Genomic DNA, 8,193 nt, shown 5'->3' on the forward strand with positions numbered 1-8,193 from the left:
ATGCTGAGAGTTGATTTTATTGATCAAGGTTGCAGCTGGCTCCATTCTTGCCGCTGACAGTACTCGCAATTCGCTGAGACAACTTTTTTTTTTAAATTTAATATACTTAAATTCGTATGATAAAAGATATAGTAGAATTACATAGGTAGTGTGTGCTATAGTGCTGTAGCAATCTACCTAATGTTGAGCTAAAACATTCAGTATTGACTTTCAAAAGAAATAAATACGTCCTAAGATGGAGTATTATTGCAATATCTCGGAAGGTGCTGATCAGAGCATTTTTCTTTCTTTAAAAGTAACAGACCGGGAACGTCTGCATTTATGGACCCGCGATTTCCACGATGTTACTCAGGTCTGGCCGGCAAATTGCGGGAAGAACCGGAAATGGCCAACAAGTAGTTTTCTGGATAGTAAAACATTGTCCTAATGTATTACTTAATGAATTTCGACGGCCGTCGCCATTCTTTACAATTTGGAACAATTTGTGATTTTTTTGTAACAAGGCTCTTCCGGCCGTTTCTGGTTCTTCCCGTCATCTGCCGGACACACCCGACTTCGTGGTAATCGCGGGTTCATAAATACAGAAGCGTCCAAAACCGACTTCGAATGGCAATGTTCTTTTCTAACTTTCTACCATTGAAGAGGCATTGCAATCTTTTTTCATGGCACGTGCTCGGATGAGATTGAATCTATGTCTGCCACTTCTGTAAAACATTCACAACAAAAACTCGTCCATCTACAGCTATCCTCAATAGTTTCTCTTTGTCTGTACTTAAACGTAAACAAAATTTCCACGAGCAAGTTTATTTCAAAGTATTGCCTGTCTTTGAACCAAATATTTCGGGACTGCTTCCAGTTGACTACAACATAGTCGTCCTTAAATCTAATGTAAATAAATTCTTGTTGGGCCGCCTTCTTAAATATTCAACGTCTGTCCAATTACCACCATCATTACCAATGATCTCGTAGTTTTATTACCGTCTACCTGAAACTCATTTAATTCTCATCCTCGAGTGGATCTGGGCCTTGTTAGGTTGAGACACCTTTATAAAAGTACAAATAAATAAGATTTGTTTATGTTGTACTTGGATTTAGCTTTATAGCTTTTAGTCTGCAACCCTTTTTATATTTGTCGACTGAAACACATATCGATGAGTTCAGAGCTAAATCACATGAGTTGAACGGTGCAAATAGAATGTTTGATTCCCGGATGATAAAGGGTCGAATTTTATATAACCTATTGAATTTCTAAGTTTTCTATTTGTACATTTTTGGGCACGAAACCGTCGTAATCAACAAGGAAATAGTTTTCTCTTTTAATCATATTGAGGTTGCTGGATACACAAGTTTCATGTTTGTAAACCAAAAAAAAAAAAAAAATGAGAAATAAAGGTCAGCCTCCTTTCCAGTACTAAACGTCTGTACTTGGGGCTCCTATTGATCTTAAATTTCTCCCAGGAAGGTTTGCCTGGAAGTTCCTGCTTGATAAGATTTTCTGGCAAGTTCAAACACGTACATTTCGATGAAAGAACATGAAAACATTGTTTCCCATCAAATGTTTTATCAACATAAGAAATTGTGAATATTTTATTTGTTTTGAAGATTTGAAACAGCAGATTCACCTAAAAAAAATAATTTGTAAACTAATAATCCGATTGGACTAAAATTTTGATGCGTGGAATTTAAAGATTGATATTGACGTATTATAATGGCGCAATATATATATATATATATATATATATATATATATATATATATATATGTTGATAACTAATGCTTACACATATGCAACTTGGACTGATGAGGTGATTTTCCCTGGCAGGGTGATCACTGAAACATGTTTGCATATGTGTAGCCATTAGTTATCACATCCAACATATTTATATTGCTCTGTCTTAGCATTTAGCACTCTTTGGTTGACACATTTTGGTTTTGTTTAAATAATACTACCAATAATATATATATATATATATATATATATATATATATATATATATATATATATATATATATATATATAAAGCTGAACGTCTGTGTGTGTGTCTGGTCACGAATAGGCTCCTATATGGTTGACTATTATAGAAAACTGATCACATATAATGATAGAAGATGTATTGAGACACAAGAATGGGTATGTTTGATCTGGCATAATGAGGATTCATTAAAATTGTGGGATTGTATGGAAATAAAATTTAAAAAAAAATACGTTTAGAAGTGTTTTAGTTGCGTGCAAGCGACTCTATAAGTCACCTGGTCGGTCGGTCTGTCGGTCGGTCGATCGGTTGGTCGGTCTGTCGGTTTGTCCATAACACTTTTGTGCTTGGCCTTTTTGGTTAAGATCAAAGGTATGTTGTTAATAGATGCTGTTCTTCGCTTTTTAAGCTTTTCTTGGCCTTTTGGCCAAGATCAAAGTGTATTGTTATCGTTTTTGTTTTTACACGTCAATAAAAAATGTTTTAAAAATTTGGAGTTAAGTAGGACGTCCCCCAATACGAAAGGGCGAATGCGGTATTATGGTGAAAGAACATACTAGGTGGGAGAAACTTTTGACTTTGTTTAGTCCTGGAGTGACAAGGATGACCAACGACCCCCACAATCCCCCCTTTTGAGTTGGCCATGTGCCTAAGTCTTTTGTTCATCGTTGATTTTGACTGTATTTTTAACATGAATAAAAGATTTAATATCTCAAAGTGTAATATCTGGTCCGGCAGATACTGCTAGCAAAGACCATATGTGGGAGCAATCCCACATATAAGACCTTGGTCAATGTAGGGGCAACCCTTCAAACCAATTGTCACTATCCAGTTCACCTACTCCACGGGGAGTTGGTCCCCATTTTACCCTTCACTCCTCACATTAAAAATCGGCCTTGTGCTTAATTTGCTCGGTGGGGGAGCAAATAAATACACCTTTTCTTGGCCTTTTGGCCAAGATCAAAGTGTAGTATCTGTTATTACTACATGCTGTGCTTATTGTGATATAAAGTGGGGGATCATTTTCGGTATTAATTTAATTTAAAATGGTCACCCACTTTACAACCAGTCAGTCTCAAAGCCATTCAAGTCATTCTCCAGATCATTCAAGTTGTTTTTGAAGTATTCCAGTTATTTTTTAAGCATTCAAGTCAGCCTTAAGGTCATTCAATTCATCTTTAAGTCATTTACTTTTTATTTATTTAAGTCATTTCAGCTCATTTTTCGGTCATTTTAGTTTATCTTTAAGAATTTCATGTCAACTCTACATTCACGCATTCATTCATTACACGAGAGCACGCGACTAATGACTATCGGCCTTGTTGATATAGATGCACATAATAATACTTTGATAAGTATGTTTTAACTTAAATAGGTATGGTGTAATAAAATTGTGGGGTCTGCATTCATAGAATGGAAATAGGCCTCCATAGAATGGAAATAGGCACAAACTTTAATAAAGACTTTCTAGTATCCACCGCACCCCTTCCTATCAGCCAATGTGCATGCATTTTATCGAACAAAGGATCTGTTTTAAAACTAGGCGCGGTGGATACTATAAAGCTGATTGGCTAACTAAATCCTCAATAGAAGAGGACCATATAAAAACGATAAACAACCACAGAATTCGCGCATAAGCCTGAGGAATCCTAGAGTGGATGAAACGCCGAATATTCAGTGCAGCTTAATCGCCATATATATTTTGTAAATTACTAACTAGCTCTACCTATGTATTGAGCAATTTTGAAGTAAATACTTAAAGTTTACGCATAAATCTATACTTTCGTATATTACTTTTATGTGAGTAAATGAAGTAGTTATATATATATATATATTTATATATATGTATATATATATGTATATATATGTAAGTATATATGTATATATATATATATATATATATATATATATATATATATATATGAGCTGTATATTGCCAGCATTTATTCCATATGCAAGTAATTTCCGCATATGAATAAATGAGCTTGTCCATAACAGTTAGTTATAGACAAGCTGAAGTTGATAGAAATGATTCCTGCAGAACTACTGGACCATTCTCTGTTGATAGAATCCTGTATATGTGAAGCTCAGATGTTGTAAGTTGGTGTGTATAGGGTGTTGTTGTTAAGGTGTTTCGATGACATATAAATCCTGAGAGATGAAGCAGAATTCTTTACCTTTGTCAGAGGGCAAGTATTTAAGTTTTTTTTTTTTAGTTTTTAGGGCGAGGCGTTGGGATCTATAGAAGTTAGCTGTGATACAGAGGCTGTTGATGGTTGAAGATGGCTAAATTCTCATGCTTTAATCTGGTTAATTTCTGCTTAAGACGATGGTTGCTAGAAGTAATTGTAAAGTGTCATCGTGCACGTAAACAGGAAAGCAGCTTTTGAAAGAAGGGAGTGTGGGCGTGGTTGCTTTGAATCGATAGATTGAGGGTGATACCCATTTGAGAGAATAGGCTGTTCTGTAGAATTGGATTTTGATTTAAAGTTTCGCGCGGTCATTTAGTTTTGTGTGATGATGTAGTTTGTTCTAGGGATAAAAGTTCGGCTTTAGCTGTGGCTAGAGAGCCACTAAGATCAGTGATGAGGAGTTGAATATTAGGTGGGTTGCTGGAGTTACATCGTGAGTATTTTTGTATTCCTATTCGGTGTATGATTGTAAGGCTTTCAATTATAACCAATTGGATTGTGAGTCTATTTTTCCCATGTGGAAATACTGGTGGGAAGCATGATTAACGGCTGTGATTATGATATGTAGTAATTGTTCAGAAGAAGCAAGCACAGCAAGTGAGGGTTTAATTTCCCTGAGGGAATTGATATGCTGGTATAGTTTACAGTAAAAATAGTGGACGATCTGCTTTGTGCAAAATGTGTGTATAAAATTATATGGCTTGCGGTGTAAGCATGTTAGTAAGTGGATATTTCTTATAGTATTCTGAATGATATTATTTCTGCAGCATCTCTTCATGAAATTGATTTAGAAACTGATTCTTTACATGTTTTTCACAGATTAGGCACATTCCCTGTCTGACTTAATGATAAAATAAGAAAAGGTAGTTTAACTAAAGCGTAAACAAATATATAAGAGTATCAGAAAGCTATAGCAATGCAGAAAATTGATGTGGTATAAAAAAGACAAACGAACAAGGTCTTTTAGATTTTATACATCTTCGTATATCTATTTATTTTTAGAAAACATCACAAATACAAATTAGTAAATAAAGACTTACTGTTTGATATAACCGGTATTGTAAATGTCCTAAATTTTTCGAGAATAAAATCTCTTTTTCAAATAGAAAATAAACTAACAGATTGTTGTAAAAAAAGAAAACATCGCATAAACGGAACCGCAATTGAAATTGGGTGAGCTGTCAAGCCGAGAATAGAAGTAGCTAACTATTAATTCTAATGTGTTATTTGCATGTATTAATATCTAATGTTTCCTTATTATTATTATTATTATTATTATTATTATTATTATTATTATTATTATTATTATTATTATTATTATTATTATTTTCTTTTTCAATTTATTTATTAATTTATAATGTAATTTAATTTGAGAAATTAGTCAGTACGTTATACGGGGTAAAATTTTATAAGAAGCAGCAGCGATTGTTTAACCCAGGCATTGTCATACAGGTCAAAAGGAAAATACATTTGTCTTAAAATTTAATCATTATTCTTTATTATTATTACCATTATTATTAGGTTTTGCCAAATAGAAATTAATATTAATTATAATATTAAAAATTAATAATAGCAACAAAGATTAGAGAATACCTGAAATCTGACAAGATTTTCACACAGACTCCAATGAACACCGCCAGTTATTATCAGTGAGTGATCTCTGATGATAGCCTGTGTGAGAACTGCAAGTGAATACAAATAGTAATATAGAAATATAGAAACTTTTTATTTTTAATTATGAAAAATATAATAATAATAATAATAATAATAATAATACTAATAATAATAATAATAATAATAATAATAAACAGCGAAAGTGTTAAGATATAGCTTGAATGTTTAAAAAAATGCATAAATAAGTAAAAAATAAAAATAAAAATATAAAAAGTAAGAAATAAAAATAAAAATAAGATTAAAATTTAAAAAAAACATCACAAAGTTAAGAATGTTATGAAACAATAATTATATGATGGTCAATGTGATTCCTACTGTAATGGAAAAGCTTGGGAACATGGCAAAACTGTAATTGAAAAGCTTGGGAACATGGCAAAAAAAGCCACCATAAATGGCTTAATCAGATTGACAAGACGATTTCATTTACAATTTTGCAAAAGGGTTGCCCGTTGGGAACGGCGGTAGTGTAAATGCATTTTGAATGTTTAGAGTTAAAGGAATTGACCTGATGTCTAAGAAAGAAAATCCAACTAAAAACATCCAAAGGTTGAGCCTACTACTACTACTACTACTACTACTACTACTACTACAATAATAATAATAATAATACTAATGATAAATAAATTGTTATAGAAACAAAGATGGCTGCCATCTTACAATCGAAATCATTGTGCAGATTAAGGCTCGAAAGTAGTGGAAAAGCAACTATAATCGCTATTAGCTAAATATAAAATGATATCGTTTCACACAATTGCTGCTGAAAATGTTATATGAGAAATTAATCATGTCTATTCGTAGAATTATAACTATCATAAAAACTGACAAAGAACTGTGTTTTAAAGTCTGACCTTTTGTATATGCGTGATCTGCTTTCAACTAAGTTCGTTCATAACCCGATATGCAGCATTGTTCCCTTGAGCCTTATATATCATTCTCTTTTATTTCTAATTCGCCATGATACATTATTTTTCTGGTCAGTAAGTACAAATACACTCAGACAAAAGTAATGACTATATTTTCAGTAGATATTAATATCATAGGTGTGCGTGTGTGTGTTTTCTCTCTCTTTCTTAATTATTTTCAAATTAGAGTAACGTGACAAAAAAGACTATATATGAAGAACTGCACCAGATTTGAAAATAGGATATTAGTATCACACAAAAAATATAATTAATAAGAAAACGCAAATATAATTAATCCTTACCGACTACTACTCGGAACTTAATGGTAGAGAACAGTAATTGGAATTTGAATGGAATATCTTAAGATGGGCTACGACAAGATGCGGGCATTAATAACAATTGTGTACTTTATGTTTGAACAAAATACTAGACATTTTAAAGTTGAAAATTAAAAAAAAAATATAATTATATTTTAGAATAACTAATAGAATCTAACGCCTCGCAATAAAAATAAATTGAACACACACACACACACACACACACACACACACATACATATATATATATATATATATATTGAAACAAAATAATAAGAATCAAATACACCTACTATGTTATAAATATAAATTTTAAACCTTATAAATAACTGTTTAATATATCAATTTAACATATCAAGTTTCAGTCTTGCATATAAATAGCGACACTAGTTTATATGGTTTTTATGAAGTCCTAATCTCATTTGTAGCTATATGAGCGCAATTGCAAACTGTGAAAGCAATTGAAAAATCTGAATTCTGTGACTTGATGAAGCGTGACTTTCTGATCAGAAAACGAAACAGTGGGTTGATAGTGCTATTCACCTATCGTAAAACATGGTTAGCAGATCATACGCAGTCTGTGAACTTGTTTGTATAGATAGTAAGTGCACTGTATGCTCAGGTCACGACAGACCAGCAGTTTTCTCAGTTGTTCAGAAAAAAAAAATAAGTCAATAAAAAATTTTAGAGGATCGGAAATTGAAATTTTGTGAGATAGCAGAAGAATTGAGGATTCTAGGAAACAGTGTATTCACTACTTGGCAATGGCATTTTTCAATAAGCTGTATCTGTGCAAAATGGATGCTGCATGTTCTCACAGTCGATCAACGGCAGTTGAAAGGTGATGGTGGCCTGGTGGTTAACGACACGGACTGACACCTATGTTTGCCAAATTCAAATCCAGTTCATTCCACAGAAAGACTTTCACTTTGGGACGTTGGCAACTGTTACCTGGTCCCCCCGGAAAATATCCTATATTTTTCTGGAAATGATGCTAAACAACAACAACAACAACAACGACAACGACGACGACGACGACGACGACGACGCCGTTGCCGCCGCCGCTTTGATGATTCAGAGCATTGTTTGTAACTGTTTCAACGCAATACAGAAATTTTGCGCTAATGCTTTTTAC

The 8,193-nt window shown here is 33.0% G+C and overlaps 1 pseudogene; it reads left to right on the top strand.

Annotated features, from left to right (window-relative positions):
• Nucleotides 1-2,907: 2,907 nt before the first annotated feature.
• On the top strand, nt 2,908-3,032 carry LOC145284201 (U2 spliceosomal RNA; annotated as a pseudogene).
• The last annotated feature ends 5,161 nt before the right edge of the window (nt 3,033-8,193 follow it).

Source organism: Euprymna scolopes, chromosome 8 (assembly GCF_053919585.1).
Source record: "Euprymna scolopes isolate OS-2025 chromosome 8, ASM5391958v1, whole genome shotgun sequence".
NCBI classification, from domain to species: domain Eukaryota; kingdom Metazoa; phylum Mollusca; class Cephalopoda; order Sepiida; family Sepiolidae; genus Euprymna; species Euprymna scolopes.